Source organism: Homarus americanus, unplaced genomic scaffold (genome assembly GCF_018991925.1).
Source record: "Homarus americanus isolate GMGI-L3 unplaced genomic scaffold, GMGI_Hamer_2.0 scaffold11022, whole genome shotgun sequence".
Taxonomy (NCBI): Eukaryota; Metazoa; Arthropoda; class Malacostraca; order Decapoda; family Nephropidae; genus Homarus; species Homarus americanus.
In genome coordinates, this window is record NW_024737068.1 from 17,123,271 (window position 1) to 17,147,046 (window position 23,776).

Consider the following 23,776-nt stretch of genomic DNA (forward strand, 5'->3'; position numbering starts at 1 on the left):
TTTACCTCGAAATATTTACCTGGATTATTTATTAATTAGTTATTTATATGCAGGTCATGTGATTTTTTTTTATTTGTCTTATTTAATTAGTTGGATGTGTCAGTGTTGGACAGGACCAGTCAGTTATTTTTCATATAATGTTTGGCTGTGAACCTGTTTTGTTCACCGTACACACACACACAGACACACACACACATACACACACACCAACCAACGTGTATCCCACCAACATCTCCCATCATCACACACCTCACCACTGGCCCCCACCAACGCACCAACGCACCTGCACCAGCACCCCACCAACGCAATTTCACCAACGCATCCCCACCAACGCACCCCTCACCAACACACCACCACCAAGTCAAATAACACATCACCACCAACACATTCTCTCTACCAACACACTTCCTGCAACACACACCTCTTCAACATATTCATTCCCACCAACACACCCTGCACTAACGCACTCACCACCACCACCCAACGCACCACCATCACCACCAACGCACCACCACCACCACCAACGCACCACCACCACCACCACCACCAACGCACCACCACCAACACACCCCACCAACGCACCACCGCCACCACTAACGCACCCCCACCAACGCAATTCACCACCAACGCACCACCACCAACACACCCCCACCAACGCACCACCACCAACGGACCCTCACTAACGCACCACCACCAACGCGCACCACCACCAACGTTTCACCAACGCACCCATTCAACGTACTTGCACTAACGTACTTTACTAACGTGTACTTTTACTAACGCACTTTTACCAATGGCATTTTCACTAACGTACTTTGCTCACTGCACTACTACCATCGTGGGCTTTACTATCGCACTTTTACCAACACATTCTACTAACACATTTTGCAACATACTTTTCAATACACTTCCTACCAACGTATTCACTAACGTACTTTTACTAACGTACTTTTCATCAATGCATTTTCACTAACGCATTTTCTATCATCGACTTAAACACACTTTGATTAATTGCATTTCTTTTACTAACATACTTTATCATCGCATTTCACTATCGCAATTTCACCAACGCACTCCTTACCTCATCGCATCACCTCCCCACCAACGCACTTCTTCAACATACCCCTTCAACACACTTCACCAACGCGCACCCCCACCAACGCATTCTCACCAACGCACTTCACCAACGGCAAGAATTGCGCCAAAACAAAACTAATGGTGTCCTCTAAGGTAATTTCCTCTGCCTGACTGGAATAGCATTACCCGCTGTTGTTTTCTTTTGAGCGTTCGTGCACGTATTTGTTGGTAGTGTTGCGTTCTATCCGGATTCTAGCAGTATCCCGCATTAATTTTTCTGTTTATTTCACAATATTATTTTTAACCTGACAGTGGATTAAAGATTTTTTTTTATAATTGGTGATTTGAGAATTAAATGACGTATGGAGTTGAGCTTAGTATAATGGCTGTGTGTTATTTAGTGGAGTATGACGACTTTAGTTTTTGTGAGCCAGTCAGACGCTTCCTTATATCTCCATTTGGAAGGGAAATTTTTATGTGTCTTGCGAACACTAGTGGACCTGTGTGTGTGTGTGTGTGTGTGTGTGTGTGTGTGTGTGTGTGTGTGTGTGTGTGTGTAGTGACGGTAGTGGTATGGTGTGATGGTGATGTATATAGTGGTTTTGTGATTTTGTCGTGTAGTGCAGGTGAGTGATGGTGATGGTGGTTACGGAGTGATAGTGCACGGTGAATGATTCACCGTTTATCACTAAAAGAAAATATTTGCGTGTGGGAACGTTTACGGTGTGTTGTAACTTGTGTTGACAGGTGAATTTAACACAGGTACAGTATGTCACGGTGTGTGTGTGTGTGTGTGTGTGTGTGTGTGTGTGTGTGTGTGTGTGTGTGTGTGTGTGTGTGTTTGTTAAGTAAGTTTATTTGGCGAAGTTGTGTTAAATGTGTTGTATATGTGTCTTAAGTAACACTGTAGGTGTGTGGTCTTAAGTAACACTGCATGTGTGTGTATATTTTAAGTAACACTGCCTGTGTGTCTGCTAACACCTCTGTGTGTCTTAAGTAAGCACTGTCTGTGTGTGTGTGTCTGTCTTAAGCAATTGTCTCGTGGGTCTGTGTCCGAAGTAACGCTGTGTGTGTGTGTGTGTGTGTGTGTGTGTGTGTGTGTGTGTGTGTGTGTGTGTGTGTGTGTGTGTGTGTGTGTGTGTGTGTGTGTGTGTGTGTGTGTGTCATAAGTAACGGTGCTCTGTGTCTGTGTGTGTGTGTGTGTCCTGCTAACGCTGTCTGTGTGTGTGTCTCCTGGCTAACGCTGTCTGTGTGTGTGTGTCCTAAGTAACGCTATGCTGTCTGTCTGTGTGTGTGTGTCCTAAGTAACGCTGCCTGTGTGTATGTGTGTGTCCTGCTAACGCTGTCTGTGTGTGTGTATGTCCTAAGTAACGCTGTCTGTGTGTGTGTCCGAAGCAACGCTGTGCATGTGTGTGTGTCCATAACGCCGCCCGTGTGTGTGTGTGTCTCAAGTAACGCTGCCTGTGTGTGTCCCAAGTAACGCTGCCTGTGTGTGTGTGTGTGTCCTAAGTAACGCTGCCTGTGTGTGTCCTAAGTAACGCTGCCTGTGTGTGTCCTAAGTAACACTGCCTGTATGTGTGTGTAACTTTAAGTAACGCTGTGTGATTTATTTCTCTAAGTCTTCCTTGTTATTAGGAAGATTTACCTGGGTGCTGTACGACCATCTCGCATGTCGCACCTGGAAGTTTTTTTTAACGTATTTTTAATTTATGTATATTTATTTTTTTTTAATATTTTTACGTAAATATTCTTACTTTGACTTTTTGGTAAATTGTTTTATATAATTTATATTGTAAATATTTTTTTTTAGTCTTTTTATGTAAGTTTTTTTTTTATGTGATTGTGTTTTTGTTTTATGTTTGGTTTTTTCTAGGTGACCATTTTTAGGTTTTATTTGAGTGGACATAACTCCCTGAAGCTACTCTCTAGGTCAGTGTGTGGCATCAGCTACTTGTGGGTCAGAGAGGTAAGAACGTGATTGGGATTTCAGCATCGATTTATTCAGATTTGCAAGATCATAATAAAAGAGCGAAAAACTAAAATTTGCAGGATAACATTAAAGAAAAAATCGTAAAGGTTCTCCAAGGAAAGTCGGAAGGCTGAACGCTGTACCGGGGAGCCTGTACTGGGGTGAGCGCTGTACCAGGGAGCCTGTACTGGGGTGAGCGCTGTACCAGGGAGCCTGTACTGAGCGCTGTCCGGGAGCCTGTACTGGCTGAGCGGCTGTACCGAGGAGCCTGGTACTGGGGCTGAGCGCTGTACCGGGGAGCCTGTACTGGCTGGGAGGCGGCCGGGGAGCCTGTACTGGGAGAAGCAGCTCAAGAGGTGTGGAGAAATATGCTGAAGCAAACTTTGATAAACTTTTAGGGGAGGAGGAAGATTTAGGGTATAGAGGGGTTTACAGTAGAGAGGTTGAGGTGGTGGGGGTTGAGGAGGGGGGTGGTTGAGGTGGAGGGGGGTAGAGGTTGAGGTGGATGGGGGGGGAGGATGAAGGGGGGGTAGAGGTTGAGGTGGAGGGGGGGTAGAGGTTGGAGTTGGAGGGGTTCAGAGGGTGGGGGTTGTGGTGGAAGGGGAGGGTTGAGGTAGAGGTGGGGGAGGGTGGAAAGGGGGTTAAGATGGAATGCGGTGGAGGGGGCTTGCAAGCTTCAATTCAATTTTGATAAGGGGTATTGTGCAGTGGTTGATTTATGGCGGTGGGCGGGGTTATGAGTGCCGGCCACGAAGCACGAATTTCGTGAAAGGATTTTTATTGTCGCCAGTCACACGAGGCAGTGGTCATGCGAACGTCTCTCTCTCTCTCTCTCTCTCTCTCTCTCTCTCTCTCTCTCTCTCTCTCTCTCTCTCTCTTCTTCCGCCCTTTCTTAATTTCTTTCTTCTCTCACCAGGTTCTCTTCTGGTAATATAGTAGTGGTGTTGTGGTATTGGTAATATAGTGTTGATGGTGTGTGGTGTGGTGGTGACGCATTCATCTTTATTATGACGCATGGTGATGGTGGTGGAGGGGGACTGGCCTGTGTGTGTGTGTGTGTGTGTGTGTGTGTGTGTGTGTGTGTGTGTGTGTAAGATGGTGTGGATGTTCACTCTGGTTAGTTTGGGTGACGGCTTGTTGGGTATGAAGAATGAGTCATGCAAGTGTGTGGGATGATAGATACGGTCGTGCATGGTGACGTTACATGGTGGTGGTAGTGTATGCATGATGGAGTGTGTGTGTGTGTGTGTGTGTGTGTGTAGAAGGCCCTGGGTGAAGCTGCTGTCGTTCGGGTTTGTTTTGTTTACCTATATTGAACGTGTCTCGCGGGCTGCGTTTAATGGAGATCCCCTGCTCCCCTGTGTCGTGCTGTGATAACCTAAACCTTCCTTATTTTACGTTGTTGTTTTTCTCTCATGTTAAGAATGAGAAGAATCCCAGAGAGGTGGTGGTAGTAGTAGTAGTAGTAGTAGTAGTAATAATTGAAGTACAGTAATAGTATTATCGTCATTATTGTTAGTATTATTGACATTATATATTATTATTGTTGTTATTACCCTTTTTACCTTTATTATTTATTATTATTATTATTATTATTGTTATTATTATTATTCCTGCTCGGACAAAGGCAATATAATATTCCATGGCTAAGCTGAATTCATTAATGATTATGTCTGTTATTAGAACTCTCTCTCTCTCTCTCTCTCTCTCTCTCTCTCTCTCTCTCTCTCTCTCTCTCTCACACACAAACAGAGGAGGTGGTTGAGGAAGCCGGTGAGAGACGTCATTCATGTCAGACAAACAACACATTGTCACCCCCCTCCCCCCCGCCTCCCTCCCTCTCCAGCAACTGACGTCATCCCCCTGAGCCACGCGGGACTTGGTCTACTGGACGTGAGTGTCTTAAATCATCAAGTCCAAAGTTTGACTCAAGTCCAGAAGCGATTCCGGTCTTTCAACACATTCATTATGTTATTATACAATGTTCACCGTGTATGGATATCGGACTAAAATGGACTTGAAATATTGGCGAAAATTTGGACGTTGGAATCGAACCGTGAGTGAGTTTTATACTCTGGAACACACACACACACACACACACACACACACACCACGCTGTGTTCAGTCCTCGAAAAAAAGGAAATCTAGGACTCGGTCAATGATGAACGAGGAGGATTTGATAACCTTAGCAAAAATGGTCACGAGATCTTGTATTTATTACTTCCTGACGTGTTTACCCCCAGTCAGCTGATGTGAGGGTGCTTACGTGTTTACCCCCAGTCAGCTGATGTGAGGGTGCTGACGTGTTTACCCTCAGTCAGCTGATGTGTTGAGGGTGCTGACGTGTTTACCCCAGTCAGCTGATGTTAGGGTGCTGACGTGTTTACCCCCAGTCAGCTGATGTTAGGGTGCTGACGTGTTAACCCCCCCAGTCAGTTGATGTGAGGGTGCTGACGTGTTTACCCCCAGTCAGCTGATGTTAGGTTGTGACGTGTTTACGTGCTTTACCCCCAGTCAGCTGATGTAGGGTGCTGATGTGTTTAACTGGTCAGCTGATGTGAGGGTGCTGGATGTGTTTACCCCAGTCAGCTGATGTTAGGGTGCTGACGTGTTTTCCCCAGTCAGCTGATGTTGGGTTGCTGACGTGTTTACCCCCAGTCAGCTGATGTGAGGGTGCTAACGTGTTTACACCCAGTCAGCTGATGTGTGGGGTGCTGAATGTTTACCCCTCAGTCATTGATGTGAGGGTGCTAACGTGTTTACACCCAGTCAGCTGATGTGAGGGTGCTGACGTGTTTATCCCCAGTCAGCTGATGTGAGGGTGCTGACGTGTTTACACCCAGTCAGCTGATGTGAGGGTGCTGACGTGTTTACACCCAGTCAGCTGATGTGAGGGTGCTGACGTGTTTACACCCAGTCAGCTGATGTGAGGGTGCTGACGTGTTTATCCCCAGTCAGCTGATGTGAGGGTGCTGACGTGTTTACACCCAGTCAGCTGATGTGAGGGTGCTGACGTGTTTATCCCCAGTCAGCTGATGTGAGGGTGCTGACGTGTTTACACCCAGTCAGCTGATAGGCGTGTGTGTGTTGCCATGACTCCAGTAATGACGACTACAGAAAAAATATGACACAAATGACAGTATTTTGAAGTCAGCTTTTTGACTAATTGGTCTTTAATAGCTTATGAGATCACGACGATCTGTTTGTGGTAGGTAGTTTGTTATTAGCTTTTTATTAGTGACTTCTGGTCTCATGAAGATTCGGAACCCCTGCTTTAGTTCACCTGATGATCCCACGACTTAACGCTAACCTAACCTAACCTAACCTAACCTAACCTAACCTAACCTAACCTAACCCCTGCTTTAGTTCACCTCATGATCCCACGACTTAATGCTAACCTAACCTAACTTAATTTAACCTAACTTAAACTGCCTAACTAATCCTAACCTAACCTACTGTAGCTTAACCCAATCACCCCAGGTGGAATTAATTTGGTTAATCTAGATATGAAATAAGCTGAAGGGGATTAAATGAACAGGTGAGATGATTAATAATGACGAAGTGCATTAACGTAGGTGTACGAGTTGTTACGTCACGTCATCCTCGGTTAACTGGCAGGTGTGTCAGGTGTGGCAGGTGTGTAAGGCAGCGTCACACCGGTTAATTGACTACTTTAGCACGTATGTATAAGGTGTAGACAGAGAACCTCGGTTAATGGACTATAGCAAGCGTGTTAAAGCCAGGTTCGGTGTGACGAGGCTCATACACTCGGGGCTGTGAGATAATGGCAACACGATGTTATTTACATATTTTGTGGTGTAATTACCTGGCGAAAAAAGGTCAGGCACTGAGTACACGGCTGATATACCGAGGGGGAGGGGGGGGATGTGGGGGGAGGTAGGGAGGGTTGAAGTGAGGGGAGGTGGTGGGATATAGGTAGAGGGGAGGGAATGAGGGATAAGAGGTGGTCAGTGAGAAGAAAGAAATCCGTAGGTGGATGAGAGGAAGAGGGCATAGGAAAGGGTAAGGGAAGAAGAAGGTAAGGGAGGGTAAAGGGGGTAGTGGGAATGGAATAAGGGGAGGGGAGGGGAGGGAAGGGCAACAATTTGTAATTCTTAAATCATTTTCCTGAACCTCAAACTTTAATCCCACTACAAAAATACGAGACGAGTCAGACCCTAAAGTTGGTGCCGCCGCATCTTGTTTACCCTGAAGACTCCTCCTCCTCCAGTGAGTCCGGGCCTCCTCCTCCTCCTCCAGTAAGTCCGGGTCTCCTCCTCCTCCTCCTCCCGTCCTCCTCCAGTGAGTCAGGCTCCTCCTCCTCCAGAAAGTCCGGGTCTCCTCCTCCTCCTCCTCCTCCAGTAAGTCCGGGTCTCCTCGTCCCCCTCCTTTTTTTTTGTAGAGAAAGGAGGGGTGGGGGATGATTAGGGGTGGGGGAAGGAAGTTATAGTTCGGAAATTGAAGAAATTTAGGAGGAGGTAAGAGAGGGCGGGCTGACCACCTAGCTAAGCTAATGGTGTGTTAGAGTTGTGTCATGGGTTAGTTATTGTCTGTCGACACAGGCACTAGACATCCTACCCTGTCCCATATATGGGTGTTTTAAGGGCCTTATTTCATATTCCGCCGATCCTACTGGCGGATGCTGGTCTAGGGAGGTTGTCTATTGCCTGGCCGTGTAGATCGGGGGTGGTAATGGACCTTTTGAGATTTGGTAACTTTTTGGGAACCATGTATGGTTGTTGTTATCTGGTGGGAGTCTTTGAAGGAGTTCTTGCTCTGATCGTTCTATCTTTTGCCAGATTCTGCTGGCCAGGGTGTGCAGCTGCTGGTAATATCTGCGTCAACCTGGTTGTATTGGCTGGACAAACTGAATTTATTAGTTCTCCAGTGGAGAACGTTATGTTGCATTATTTTCACTGCCTTACGTGGCGAATCCATTGTGTCTTGATTTTGGTTTTGGGGGGGATCCCTCGGCTTCGTGGTTATCGTCCCCACGGATGCAGTTTGTTAAATCTACGTGTTTTTGTTTAATGGCCTCGTATCATCTCCTGTGTGGGTACTTGTGCACCCACACCGGAGACCACTGTTGATTCCTCTGTGTTAGTTGGAGTCTGAGAGACACGTATAATCTCTGGTGCGGGTACTTGTGCACCCACACCGAACCACTGTTGATTCCTCTGTGTTAGTTGGAGTCTGAGAGACACGTATAATCTCTGGTGCGGGTACTTGTGCACCCACACCGGAGACCACTGTTGATTCCTCTGTGTTAGTTGGAGTCTGAGAGACACGTATAATCTCTGGTGCGGGTACTTGTGCACCCACACCGGAGACCACTGTTGATTCCTCTGTGTTAGTTGGAGTCTGAGAGACACGTATCATCTCCTGTGTGGGTACTTGTGCACCCACACCGGAGACCACTGTTGATTCCTCTGTGTTAGTTGGAGTCTGAGAGACACGTATAATCTCTGGTGCGGGTACTTGTGCACCCACACCAAGGGCTACTGTTGTCCCCTCCGAGGTTGAGGATGTTGCCCTGGACAGTTTTGGGATGGGCAGATCGTGGTGGCGTTAAGCATTTTTCGAGTATTGTTTGAAGGCAGCCTGGGTACAGAACATCCTCCTCATGGGAGTGTTTGACAATAATGTTGGCTAGAATGTCACGGTCTTGGAGGTATCTGTCTCTGGCATTCAACAAGACTGTAGAGTCTGTAGTGGCTGCAGGGATCATAGTGACTGCAGAAGTCGGGGTCCCTATCGGCAGCACAGCCTTGTATGGTGATACTGATGTTTTTGTGGCTTTTTTGTTGTGCTTTCTTTCTCTTGGGACAGTTTATGGACATAGTGCTGTGAGGCCCATCACAGTTAAGGCATTTTAGTGGTGCATTACATTGGGTCCAGGTATGTTCCCTAGAGGTACATTTGGAACAGATCTTGTATTCCTTGGGTTTGGCGCATTTCACACTATCATGATCCTCAATGGCATAGCACCTGAGGCAGGTACAAGTGTGGTGGTATTGATCCTGTTGTATTTGGTGGTACGGTATACTATAGGTGAATGCGAGACCTGATTTGGTTGCTTTTTCAGCGTTTTCTTTTTCAGTCGTTGCTTTTATTTCCACTTCAGACTCTTCGTGAACGGATTCATCCGTTTGGAAGCAGAGAACAGTTCTTTTAGCCTTCAAAGCAGGAGGCAGGATTGGGTCATACTGCTCTTCCTTTAGATTGTCTATACATCTCTGGGACCAGAGATTATCCAGATCTTGGTCATCAAGCCATATTTTGCTTCTATTACGTTCTGGTACCTGACATTGTGTTTGCAAACAATTTCTGTCAGCTTCCGTTTGGCGGACCTGTCAGGTGGCCTCTGGTCTGTGATTAGTATTTTCGCTTTGACAGTCATTATTGCTTCTTTGAGTGAAGTACGATAGATCGGCGCAGTTATGTGCGGAGCCTAGGACAGTGTATAGCACTGTCAGTCTTACGTTCCCTATACCGGCAAGAAAGAGGGCCGGGATATCAGTTGCCCCACTGTCTTGGTTGAAGGTTTTAAAGACCACAAGGGCAGTTCACTCCCAAGAACAGCAGTTTGGTATGGCGAAAAGAAGAGGTTAAGAATCAGATTTGAAATGGTGTACAAGTGTGTGATTGTGATATTGTCGCAACGCTTGGCAGCATGGCACTCCTCCTCCAGTAAGTCCGGGTCTCCTCGTCCTCCCCCCCTAGTGAGTCCAGGTCTCCCCCTTCCTCCACCCCCCTTGACTTCCCTCCCCTACTGCCCACTACTGTTGTGATGATGATTGTTGTTGTTTACCTTAAAGGCGTTTGGGCTGTTCTGAAGGAGGTTGTAGTGGCGGTGTTGTTAATATCTATCTGTCTGTATCTATATATCTATCTATCTATCTATCTATCTATCTATCTATCTATCTATCTATCTATCTATCTATCTATGTCTAGTTAGCCGCCAAACTGTGTAAATATTTTTCGACCCCAGTACTAATGTCTGAATATCGGGGAAAGAGACAGACAGACAAAGAGAAAAAGAGGGCGATCTCGTTGGCTTATACGAGCGAGCAGGGCAAAGCAATGTTAATGAATGTGAATCTTAGGGGTGGTGGTCCCTTGTGGTGGTGGTGGTGGTGGTAGTCGTGGTGGTGGTCCCTTGTGGTGGTGGTCCCTAGTGGTGGTGGTGGTAGTCGTGGTGGTGGTCCCTTGTGGTGATGGTGGTGGTCCCTTGTGGTGGTAGTCGTGGTGGTGGTTCCTTGTGGTGGTTTAGTAGTCGACCTGTGGTGTAATGGTCAGTATTCTCGCCTCACAAGCGAGTGGTTCCGGGTTCGATTCCCAGGCTGGGTGGAACTATGGGCAAGTTTCTTTACGCCATTTGCCTTTGTCTACCCAGCAGTAATTGGGGACCTGGATGTTAGTCGATATGTGGATCGTGTTCCGGGGTAATGGTTAGCCAGTGCAGTTGGCGAGTTGTCCGGCCTTCTCAGACTATTCCTTGACACTGGGTCATGTAACGAGTGTGGAGCCCCGCTGGAGTACGAGTGTGGGTCACCCTTCCTCAACCCACCGTAACGAAAACCATGTTCAAGTAACACATCATTTTCGAGTGTTTCCTATATGGGTTTTCTCCTCTTCTTCCTCCTCCCCTTCCTCCTCCCTCCACCTACTCCTCTTCCTCTCCCCCCATCTCCTCTCCCTCCTCCTTCTTCCATGCGTGGTTGGAGGAAGAGAAGAACTAACTTAGGAAAATATGAGACTTGTGACTTTAAATATTTTTGTCTCTCTTTCCTTGTGTGGGTCACCGCCATCCTCTTTAACATCCCGCATTATTGAGTGGCTTCCTCTACCTCTTATTTCTGGCGCCTCGACCTTGCGGTGCTTAACCTAACCTAACCTAACCTAACCTAACGTAAACTAAATCAACTTAATTAAACTAAAACAAACCAAACCAACCTAACCTAATCTAACGTCACCTCTCCTAAACTAACCAATCCCTAAACTAACTTAAGGTAACCTAACCAATCCCGAAACTAACTTAAGCTAACCTAACCTAACCAAAGCTAACCTAAACTTACTTAAACTAACCAAATCTAACTTTGCCTCTCCTCTCCTCACCTAACCTAACCTAACCTAACCTAACCTAACCTAACCTAACCTAATCTAAACTAACCTAAATATCTTCCTGGTTACTGAGCGGTTTCCCCCCCTAATGGTTAACTAACAGACCCTCACAACCAACTCTCAATGAACAAAAAGAAAGAAGAAAAAGAAAGAAGAGAGAGAGAGAGAGAGAGAGTATTGCCTTGAGAGCTTTAAACGTTTCAGGAACATTATTAAGCAGCTCTAAATACTGACACTTTTTTAAGGGGTCTTTTTGAAACGCCCCTCTGAAGTATGAGTTTGACTTGGGCCCAGAGGGGTTGAAAAGATGAGGGGGGAGAGGAGAGGGGGTGGAGGTGGAGGAAAGAAGGGTGAAGGGGTGAGAGGAGGAAGGGGTGGAAGAAGAGGAGGGGGAAGAAGGGGGTAGAGGAGGAGGCTTTTTTAATGTATTCTTTTATTAATTAAGTATCTGAAGTGTGTGTGTGGTGGAGTGGAGAGGGAAGGAGTTGTGGTGGAGTGGAGAGGGAAGGAGTTGTGGTGGAGTGGAGAGGGAGGAAGGGAGGGAATTCTCGTGCAGTGCAGGAGGAAAAGGAGGAGTTGTGGAGTGATGGAGGGAATGGGATAAGGTGAAGGGGTAGGAATGGGGTCCAATTCAAGGAGGGAAATGTGAGTTGAGGGGAAGTGGCGAGTCACAGAATCTGGTGAGGGAAGAGACGAGACACTAACAGCAATCTCTCCCCTGTGTGTGTGTGTGTGTGTGTGTGTGTGTGTGTGTGTGTGTGTGTGTGTGTGTGTGTGTCGTCCGGGTAATGGTCTAGAAACTCGGAGCCGATTAAAACTTGTCTCAAGTTCCCTAATTTTGGCTTATCCTCACCGCCTTCTTTTTTCCTCACGTTCTCCCCGAGCAACCCACTCCCTCCCCACCCGTGTCTTCCCTCCCCGTCCTGACCAAGTCCTCGACCAATCCTGCCCCTCCTCGCTCCAGGATGGGTTGTCGCAGTCTTTTTTCCCTTATCTCTCCTCCTCATCGTTTAAGTCCAGTAAAGATTTTGGGGGGTAAATTTTCGTCTTATCTCTTCTACTCTTCCTCAGGGACTTTTACTTTTAAAATTTATTATTATTATTATTATTATTATTATTATTATTATTATTATTATTATTATTATTATTATTATTATTATTCATTTTTTTTGTCCTTTCCTTCACATCATCGTCCGCTCAGGAGGTCATTAACTGTCTGTATACCTGGTGGCTCACTCCCCCTATTCCCCCTCCCCTCCCCCACCCCCTATAGAGAAGGTAACCCATGTAAACACGACCCTACAAAAGATTTAATTAACCTAACTTACACCCCAAGACTAGAGTTAACGTAACCTAACCCATCGAAACAAGACCTAACCTAACCCATTCTAACGAAGACCTAACTTAACCCATCTCCACATAACCTAACCTAACCTAACCTAACCCATTCCAACAAGACGTAACCTAACCTAACAAATTCCTAACCTAATCCCACTCTCAAAACCCTACCTTTTTTTAATCTAACCATACTTGACCTAACCAACCTAACCCCACAAGACTTCAACCTAACCTACACTCTCAGTTAACATCAGGGTTTAATGTGACACCTGAAGCCCCAATGGTGTTATCCCTCCCTCCCTCCCTCCACCATTGTAGTTATTGGAAACCTCAGAATGACCCTTGAAAGGCCTCCTCTCGCCCCTAGAGACACCACATAGCGTCCAAGACCTCTACTTAACCTCCACTTCCGCCCTAACCTATCACCTCTAACCTCTCCTACCACCCCCCTCCTCTCCCCGCCTACCACACTTACCTACCGCCACCCTATAACCAACTGTCATCTCCCCCTACCACCATGCATATACAGTCATCTGCCACCTTCGCCTGCCTGCCTAACTCGCCTCCTGCTTGCCACCTCCCTGCCACCCTCTCCGTTCCCCCACCTGCCACATCTGCTTACCCCCCAGTCTGTAACCATCCTCTCCCAGTCTATAACCCCCCATCCCCCAGTCTGCCACCCCCCCAGTCTGCCACCCCCCAGTCTGCCACCCCCCAGTCTGCCACCTCCCAGTCTGCCACCTCCCCCAGTCTGCCACTCCCCCAGTCTGCCACCTCCCCCAGTCTGTCTGCCACCTCCCCCAGTCTGCCACCTCCCCAGTCTCCCCAGTCTGCCACCTCCCCCCAGTCTGCCACCTCCCCCCAAGTCTGCCACCTCCCCCAAGTCGCCACCTCCCCCCAGTCTGCCACCTCCCCCAGTCTGCCACCTCCCCCCAGTCTGCCACCTCCCTCAGAACAACCAAGACTCTGATTACCTCACCGCTGCCTTGTAATTTTCTTTTGAGGAGTTTCATGTACTTTTATGATGTCATGTTGCTGTAAGACCTTCTCTCCTTTCCTCCCTCCTCCATCTCTCCATCCTAACCCCCTCTCTCTCCTCCCTCCCCACTTCCATCTAGAACACTTTCCCCCCATCCCTCACACCTTCCCTCTACCTTCCTCTTCTCTTTCTCCCTCTTCTCTCTCCCTCTCCCTCTCACTTCTCTCTCTTTCCCTCCCTCTTCTCTCTCTCCCCCTTTTCCCTCTCCTTGCTCCGGTAGAGAAAGTGGCGCCTTTTATTGGTCAGTTGGCCGGGCAGGGTAGGGCCTTGGGTGAGCGTTAGTTGTGTGGTGTTAGCCTCATGTTACACAACCAGGGAGAGGTTAAGTGGCACAGAGAAATTGGAATGGAAGGGAGGGAGGGAGGGAGAGAGGAGGAAGGGTAATGTAGAATGGCAGGGGGGAGGAAGAAAGGAAGATGTGGAATGGCAGAGAAAAGGAAAGGAAGATGAAGGGTAATGTAAAATGGCAGGGAGGTAGACAGTAAGGAAGGAAATGTGGGATGGTAAGGAGGAGGAGTGGCGGGGAGCTTATCGTAAGGGTTCACAACGTTATCGTCCTGGGATTTTGCAGTCTTAACTATTTTTTTTTACGTTAAATTTTCCTGAGAATTCGAGATAAGAGGAAATTATTCACCTGACCCAATTAAGGTTTGGCTAAGAGATGACAGGAAAGATGGCGTTGGCATAGCACAATGACTTGAATGTAATCAGATGTGTTGTTTATTTTTACACACACACACACACACACACACACACACACACACACACACACACACACACACACAGAAGAGAGTGTGTGTGTGTGTGTGAGTGGACTAATCTTACGATAGGGCTGCGAGAAGTTGTGAAGGTGTCGTAATGGAGTCGGCTCTTAAGTTGGCTCATAAAGATGCTCACACGTTTCTTCTAGTGACTCGTGCACCTGCTGCTGCTCCTGCTGTTGATGCTGCTGCTGCTCCTCCTGCTGTTGATGATGCTGCTGCTGCTCCTGCTGTTGATGCTGCTGCTGCTCCTGCTGTTCATGTTGCTGCTGCTCCTCCTGCTGATGTTGCTGATGCTGCTGCTCCTGCTGTGATGCTGCTGTTGATGCTGCTCCTGCTGTGATGCTGCTGCTGCTCCTGCTGTTCATGTTGCTGCTGCTGCTCCTGCTGATGTTGATGCTGCTGCTCCTGCCTGCTGCTCTGATGTGTTGATGCTGCTCCTGCTGTTGATGCTGCTGTTGATGCTGCTCCTGCTGTTGATGCTGCTGCTGCTCCTGCTGTTCATGTTGCTGCTGCTCACTGCTGATGTTGCTGCTACTCCTGCTGTTGATGCTGATTCTGCTGTTGATGCTGCTCTTGCTGTTGATGCTGCTCTTGCTGTTGCTGCTGCTACTCTTGCTGTGATGCTGCTGCTCCTGCTGTTGATGCTGTCCTGCTGTTGATGCTGCTGCTTCTGCTGTGGTGCTGCTCCTGCTGTTGATTCTGCTGCTCCTGCTGTGATTCTGCTGCTGCTTCTGCTGTTGATGCTGCTCCTGCTGTTGATCTGCTGCTGTTGATGCTGCTCCTGCTGTTGATTCTGCTGCTGCTCCTGCTGTTGATTCTGCTGCTACTCCTGCTGTTGATGCTGCTCCTGCTGTTGATGCTGCTGCTACTCCTGCTGTTGATGCTGCTCCTGCTGTTGATGCTGCTACTCCTGCTGTTGCTGTTGATACTGCTCCTGCTGTTGATTCTGCTGACCGATTCTGCTTCTCCTGCTGTTGATGCTGCTCCTGCTGTTGATGCTGCTGCTACTCTTGCTGTTGATGCTACTGCTGCTCCTGCTGTTGATGCTGATGCTGCTCCTACTGTTGATACTGCTATGGCTACTGTTGCTACTACCCGGCTTGTGGACGATGGTTGTGCGGCCTCTTGCTTTTGCTGCTGCAACTGATTGCTTATTGTGGCCGCTGCTGAGTGTGGCTACCAATGGTGGTGTATTTTTGCTGCTGTATATTGAGTCGACAGCTTACTGCGGCCATTTGCTGATTGTTGGCCAGGTTAAGATGGTCATGACGACCCACCGTGACCTCTGATGGCTCTTAAATCATATAGCGGCTCCTGTTGCTGGCCAGGATCACTCGACTGTGGCCACAGTTGGTGCCACTACTAGTGTGGCCACTACCGAACACGACCTCTACTGATTGTGGCCACTACGACTACTACTGATTGTGGCCACTACCAAACACGAACCTCTACTGATTGTGACCACTTCTGAACACGAGTTCTACTAATTGTGGCCACTACCACACGACCTCTACCAATTGCCAGCCACTACCAATCGTAACCTCTACTAATTGTGGCCACTACCACACACGACCACTACCTGTAACGGCTGGTTGCTGCCAATGCTAAGTGTAGACGTTGCTAATTTGGTGTTGGGGACGTGGGGCGAGTAGGAGGGAGGGACGGAGGTGATGGGAGGACGGAGTGGGGTTTTCTTAGAAAGGGAGGTGAAAAGAAGATTAGAGGTGGGGGAAGGAAGTTATAGTTCGGAAATGGAAGAAATTTAGGAGGAGGTAAGAGAGGGCGGGCTGACCGCCTAGCTAAGCTAATAGTGTGTTAGGGTTGTGTCATGGGTTAGTTATTGTCTGTAGGTACAGGCACTAGACAGCCTACCCTATCCCATATATGGGTGTTTTAAGGGCCTTATTTCATATTCCGCCGACCCTACTGGCGGATGCTGGTCTAGGGAGGTTGTCTATTGCCTGGCCCTGTAGATCGGGGGTGGTAATGGACCTTTTGAGATTTGGTAACTTTTTGGGAACCATGTATGGTTGTTGTCGTTATCTGGTGGGAGTCTTTGAAGGAGTTCTTGCTCTGATCGTTCTATCTTTTGCCAGATTCTGCTGGCCAGGGTGTGGAGCTGCCGGTTGATGGGTTTCATTCTCAGGTCTCCATGTATCTCGGCTGTGGTTCTGGTGAAGGGGCATCTTTCACCTGTGACGAATCTTTGGCCTTCATTTTGGACCACTTGTAATTTTAATATTTGATTGGTGTTCATAGTATGAAGTGGGACTGCTGGGTAAGTCAATATCGGCATGATAAATGATGTCACCAGGCGGAGTTTTATTTTCTCAGGAAACACTTTAAAGCGGTATAGTTTTCTCAGTTCTCTTCTTGCCTTTTCCTGAATGATGTCATCTGCATACATAATATCTTCGTTATCTATTTTAGTGGGAGGCGGGGTGTCACTTGTGTAGATAATATATAGGGTGGGAGAGAGGACGCTGCCCTGAGGGACTCCGCTCATGAGTGGGAAGGTCTCTCCTGTGTGTTTTCCTACCCTCAGCCTGGCATTTCTGCCGTCAAGAAAGTTGCAAAGCAGCTTTTCAATGTTGGCGGGAAGTCCTAGTTGGAGGATCTTATATTTTAGACCGTCATGCCAGACTTTGTCAAATGCCTTCGCTACATCCCGGAGAGCTAGATTACATTGTCTACCACTCGCCGCGGCTCTGGCTATGTTTTCACATGACAGGGATATCGCTGTTGTAGTGGACTTCCCTTTCCTGAATCTGTATTGTCTGCAGTTGACTCTGTTGGTTGTTTCCTGGTGATTTCTCAGACGGTTATTGATGATTTTTTCTAAGATTTTTCCAGGTACTTCTAGGAGGGAGATCGGCCTGTAGTTTAGTGGGACGGCGGGGTTCTTTCCTTGTTTTGGTGTTAGGGTAATAATGGCCTCTTTGAATTTAGTTGGGAAGTAACCCGAGGTCAGGCAAGCGTTCATTGTGGTTCTCAGTCTCTCCATGGCCGGGTTGCTTATGTGGCTGAGGATCTCCTTGGTGATGCCTGAATAGCCAGGGGCTTTATTTTTGGTATTGGAAATGGTCTGTGTTGAGTTCTTCTGAGGTGATTGGTTTGGACAGTGGGCTGTCCACTCTCAGATCCTCCCATATGATTTCAGTGGAAGGCTGAGTGCGGTGTGTCTGGCCCCGGAGTTCATCAAGGACGAGCTCCTCGCGGGTTCCATCAAATCCCCTGTTCTCTTCATTTGTGATTCGGAAGATGTTCCTCCATATGTCCTTGAATATGGGTTCTTTGTCTTGGTCGTCATATATTTTACATGGACGGAGGTAGGAGGAGGGATGGAGTAGGAGGGAGGTAGGAGGAGGGCAGTGGGAGGGTAGGAGGGAGGGGGATGGAGGTGGGAGGGTAGGAGGAGGGATGGAGCTAGGAGGGGGTGGGAGGAGGGATGGAGGTAAGGAGGGAGTGGGAGGAGGATGGAGGTGGGAGGGTGGGAGGAGGGATAGAGGTGGGAGGAAGGGAGGTGGGAGGAGGGCGGTGGGAGGAGGGTGGGAGGATGGCAGTGGGAGGGTGGGAGGAGGGATGGAGGTGGGAGGGAGGAGGGTGGGAGGAGGGGGCGGTAGGAGGTGGGAGGAGGGATGAGTGGGAGGGTAGGAGGAGGGATGGCGGTAGGAGATGGGGAGGAGGGATGAGTAGGAGAGAGGGTAGGAGGAGGGATAAGTGGGAGGAGGAGGGGCGGTAGGGAGGGGGAAGGAGACAGGGGATGAGTAGTAGGAAGGGATGGATGGAAGTGTCGTTTGTGTTCAGGAGGGAGGAGAGGAAAGGAGGGTGGGTGTTAAGGTGTGGGAGGATGAGCGGAACCTTGACAGGAAGGGGGGTGGATGAGGCGTGAAGATGTGATAAAAGAGGAAGGAGGAAGATGGGTTTTTGAATATGTTAAGTGTCTTGTTTTTTACCTGGAGGGACAGATTGGGAGAGAGAGATTGTTCAGGTGCCAGGAGGGTGACAAAAGTCTGTATATGCATGCATCTGCGTGTGTGTGTGTGTGTGGTTTGGGTGGGGGGTGGGTGAGGGGGAGGATGGAGTGTTGATGTGTATGTGTACTGGGAAGAGAGGTGGGTGGAGGTGTGTGGTGGTGGTGGGGGGGGGGTAGAGAGGGTAGTCAGGGGGTTGTTGCAGGACCTGGCAGAATGGCTCTCCAGGATGGCCGGGATTTATGCTATTGATCTCTGCCGTACCTGACTCACACGGCCAAGACCTGTGTGTGTGTGTGTGTGTGTGTGTGTGTGTGTGTGTGTTTGACCCAGGTTTCTCAGATGTTCGTAAATCAAATATTTACCTCAGCTCTCAAGAGACGTAAGAGCGGATCCTACTGCCTCACTCACTTAACCTACCTTACAAAGACGACCGAGTCAAAATGGCGCTGATATTACACTGAGACTATACCGTGACTAAGATGGCTTCTCCTATCACTGAAAGAAATCGTGACGTCACTGCATTCGAAAATAACAAGGCATTAAGTATAGGGTCGTTCTCCCCATGACGTCACTGGTGATTAAAAGAACCGGTTGTTAGGTCATTATACATTTTACTATACCAAAACAACCGCTTGCCTTCAACCCTTCAAATATTAATACACACACACACACACGCACACGCACTCACTCACTCACTCACTCACTCACACACACACGCACTCACTCACTCACTCACACACACTCTCTTTGACCTCTTTATCCATCCTTATAATACAGAAACAACTCACATCAACTCCTTTTAACTACTACATCTATAAATTAAAACACGCTTAAAGTTACCTCTTGGAGTGTTTTAAAACTCTTCCCCACCACCACCAACAACAACAACTTCCCCACCATTACCAACAACAACAACAACTTCCCCACCACTACCAACAACAACAACAACTTCTCCACCACTATCACCAACAACAACTTCTCCACCACTGTCACCAACAACTTCTCCATCACTATCACCAACAACAACAACTTCTCCACCACTGTCACCAACAGTAACAACACCTTTTTCACTACTTCCAACTTCTTCTCCACCACCTCCTTTACCATCTCCTCCAACTTCTCCACCACCTCCTTTACCCTCTCCTCCAACTTCTCCACCACCTCCTTTACCCTCTCCTCCAACTTCACCACCACCTCCTTTACCCTCTCCTCCAACTTCACCACCTCCTTTACCATCTCCTCCAACATCTCCACCACCGCTTTCACCACCACCATTAACAAAAATAAATTTACCACCTCCATCATCTCCACCTTCTCCAACACCACCACCTGTAGCGACTCGAGTCTCCGTAAACACCACAGGGCATGGCAGGCTGGAACCTCCCTCAAGTAGACCTGGAAGTGGAGGGAGGAGGAGGAGGTGGTGAGAAGATGGCGGGAGGTGAGGGGAGAAGAGGAGAGGGAGGGGAGGTAAGAAGATGGCGGGAGGTGTGGGGAGAAGAGGAGAGGGAGGGGAGGTAAGAAGATGGCGGGAGGTGAGGGGAGGGAGGGAGCGGAGAGGGAGGTTGGGGAAGTAAGGCGAGGAGAGAAGGAGAGAGAGGAGGGCTGGAGAGGCGAAAAAGGGGGTGGTTGTGATATGACGTAGGCGATGATGTCATGTGTTGTACAAACGATAATTTTCCAGTATCTGTAATGCCACTTTAATCCCTCTCTCTCTCTCTCTCTCTCTCTCTCTCTCTCTCTCTCTCTGTGCTACTTCGCTATGTGTGTTATTCTCTTAGTCGTCCTTAGCAATGTACTACGGTATGTATTTCCAAAGGTCCCTCCCTCTCCCTCTTTTTATCTAGTCAACCCTCTCACTCCCTTCCATCTTTCCCTTCCCCTTCTCACTTCCTTCCTTCTCTCTTCACCTCTCCCCTTCCTTCTCCCTCCCCTCCCCTCCCCATTCTATTCCTCCGCAAATAATTAATCCATCTTCCTCCTCCCTCACCTCTCCCTCCTTCCCTCAATACTCCCTCCTCAATAATTTTACTTCACTTTCCTCCTCATTTCTTCCTTCCCTCTCTTCTTCCTCTCCCTCCCCTGCTTCCTCCGCTATTCCCTCCCCTGCCCTCTTTTCCTCCCCACGCCCTCCTCCTCCCCTCCCCTCTCCTCTCCCCTCCCCTCTCCCCTGAAGTTTATAGGTCTAATCTGTCTGACTTAAATTATAGTGTCGCTGTTGTGTTTATTGTCACCGACCAACACTCCGACACCTGTGATTGGCCCAGAGGAGTTGTATATATACCATTGTATTGCTGTATTTTAGGTGGGGGGGGGCGGGAGGTATTGTATTGTCACATTGTATTTCACGTATAATGGTAAGTTAGTGTATGGTGTTGTATTGTTGTTGCATTATGGTTGTTATTGTATATTTTTGTATTGTATCCATAATAGATCTATGTGATTGTAGTGTATGTATTATGTTGAGCCCATGTGACTGTATTTCGACTTTGAATTGTTGTATTATATTGTATTAAGTTGTATAATGATCGACCTCCAAATACTGTGATTGTTTTAGTTGATTAATTATATCGAGTAGTGTTGTTTGTGTGTGTCTTATTGATTAGGGGGAGAGGCGGGTAAGATATGGGGAGGAGAGGAGGGTAAGATATGGGGAGGAGAGGAGGTAAGATATGGGGAGGAGAGGAGGGTAAGATATGGGAGGGAGGAGGGCAAGATATGGGGAGGAGAGGAGGGTAAGATATGGGAGGAGGAGAGCAAGATATGGGGTAAGATATGGGGAGGAGAGGCGGGTAAGATAGATGAAGGGAGGGGGAGGAGGTAGGGGAGATTAGGTAAGAAAGAGGGAGAGAGGACGGTAGGGAAGGAGAGAGAGGAAAGGACTTTGTTTGGCTTTTTATTTCTTCTTCTACTTCTTTTTATTCTTATCATCAATTGGGGTCGGGGGATTATAGTCATTAACAACATAAAGGTAAACCTGCAATAATTAGGGAGTAATGTTATTGAGGTAATGATGGTATTAATGGGGTAGTGAGTGTTAAAGAATGGTTTAGTGTAGGTAGACGATGTTAATTAATGGGGGTCATGATGGGGAGACTATTATGATAATGGGTGGCTGGCTCTGTTGATTTACTCCCTCACCCTTCTTCTTCCATACACCCTCTCTCCCTTATCGACCTCTCCTACCCATCCATCTATCCCCCCCTATCCCACCCCCACCCCCCTCACCTACCTCTACTCAATTTTTGCCCCCCTTACCCGCCCATCCCTACCCAACCCTCCCTGCCTTCCTCCCCCACCCATCAATCCCTACCTCTTCCCCACACCTCCCTCCCTTCCCAACCCGACGGCTTTTGTAGGATTGTGTTTCCCTTTTTGTGTGTGTGATAGAGTAGAGGAGAACCAGGGAAAACACAAACATCTTGACTAAGTTGGGTTTCTTTAATCACTAACGTTTCGGAAAAATAATTTTCTATCATCAGAGCCTAGAAAACCAAAAGTTTTGAATAAGTTTTTAAAATTCAGGTTTGAGTTCAAAATTTTCATCTTTTATTCCTCTTAATTACAAACGTAATCTAGTACGTACTCTTACCAACAGAGCCTTTAATATATGTTCTAGCTATTTCCACTTGGACATTGAACTAAAATACATAAAGGAACTACTCTGTAACAATGGTTTCCCTAAGAGATTTACAGACACTTATATTGGCAAAACCCTTAATAGGTTTTTTAGTCCCACACAGCCTCAAATCCACACCGTCCCTAAATATTCTATCTATCTCACCATCCCGTACACAGGCCCACTCAGTTTCACCCTCAGAAACAAACTTAAGAAGCTTTTCAATGAATTCTATCCACAAATTTCTCTTAGACTAATCTTTAAAACCCAGAGTTCAATTAAAAAATTCTTTAAAATTAAAGACACCATACCCACACACCTGCAATCCTCAGTTGTTTATCAATTTACGTGTGCTAGCTGTAGGGCAGCGTATATAGGTAAAACAAAAAGACATTTGATAACTCGCATCCATGAACACTTGGGCCTTTCCGTCCGAACAGGCCAGTTAATCATACAACCACCAGCTATCCGAAACCACGCCCACCAACATGACCACCCGTTTTCGCCGTCAGATTTCTCAGTTCTCGGCAGGAGCAACTGTGAGACGGACCTCCTCATTATGGAAGCCTTGCATCAGTATAAATTAAAGCCATCCCTTTGTGATATGGCTTCATGTGTTTTTCGCACTAAGGCTCGTCTAAATTAGGGTAATACCCCCCTGTATATTTTTATTTCACACTTTTTTTTATTCCTGATTTTAGCTTTGTACGGAGGTTTCTCGTCATTTTTGTCGGTTTTAAATTGGATTACTCTTTCTTTAAATTTTATCGAAGGTAAATTTTCGTATAATATGTTTTTATTGTATATCACCTGTATTTAAAAAAAATTTAAAACTTATTGTTTTCTAGGCTCTGATGGTGGACACTTTCAGCAGAGGTTGAAGGCCTTGGGAATGTGGTGTTATAGGTGAATGGCTACACTGACAGCAACACAAAGGGATTGGTTGTTACTTATGATTAGATACACTGAAGATTGGATTGTCTTCACCAATCCTCCATATTAAAAAAATAGATTACGGTTTCATTTCTTGGTAATGAAAGAAAGTTGTCAGTACTAATAAGATGCAATTAGTTTATTAATGAGGATAATTAAACATATGTGGTAATTAAGCACAATGGGGTAATAATGTACAGGTGTTAGTTGTAATAAGGTGTAATTAGTGCTTTAAGAGTAACTATATAAGGTAATCAAGCATCGTGAGCTAATTAAAATATATTCTCAGTATAGGAGGAATAGTGTACACATAGTAACTAATTAGGTGTTTCTTAACTATCGTAAAGTGATACAATTGCTCTTGCCCAAACAATCGATGTAGGAAGTTTATTAATAAAGGTCATTAAGTATCGTAAAGAGATATAATTACTGACTCCCGAGATCAAAGTTAGATACTTAATAATTGGGCTAATTAGCATAGAGAAATATTAACTGAGACTTTACTACTATATTTAAGTGAGATATTTTTCTAAGTGAGGTAATTAAATGAGGTAATTAAGTGGGGTAATTAAGTAATATGACCATTCCCTCTCAAGTTTGATAGTGAGAGTAATTTAGTATCGTTTAAGTAATGTATTCACTCCCTCCCCACTACTTCTGATGCTAATTTCCGGCTTTACGCTGTTATCTTTTCTTAGTGGTTAATGATTGAAGAAATATTAATGATGATAAGGTGTGTGTGTGTGTGTGTGTGTGTGTGTGTGTGTGTGTGTGTGTGTGTGTGTGTGTGTGTGTGTGTGTGTGTGTGTGTGTGTGTGTGTGTGTGTGTGTGTTTCCCGGTTCGAGCATGATAATGTAGTTGTTGTTTTTGTTGTTGTTTGAATTGCCATGTATACTGTTAATGTTTGTTTTTTAATAAGCAAACTGTAAATATTC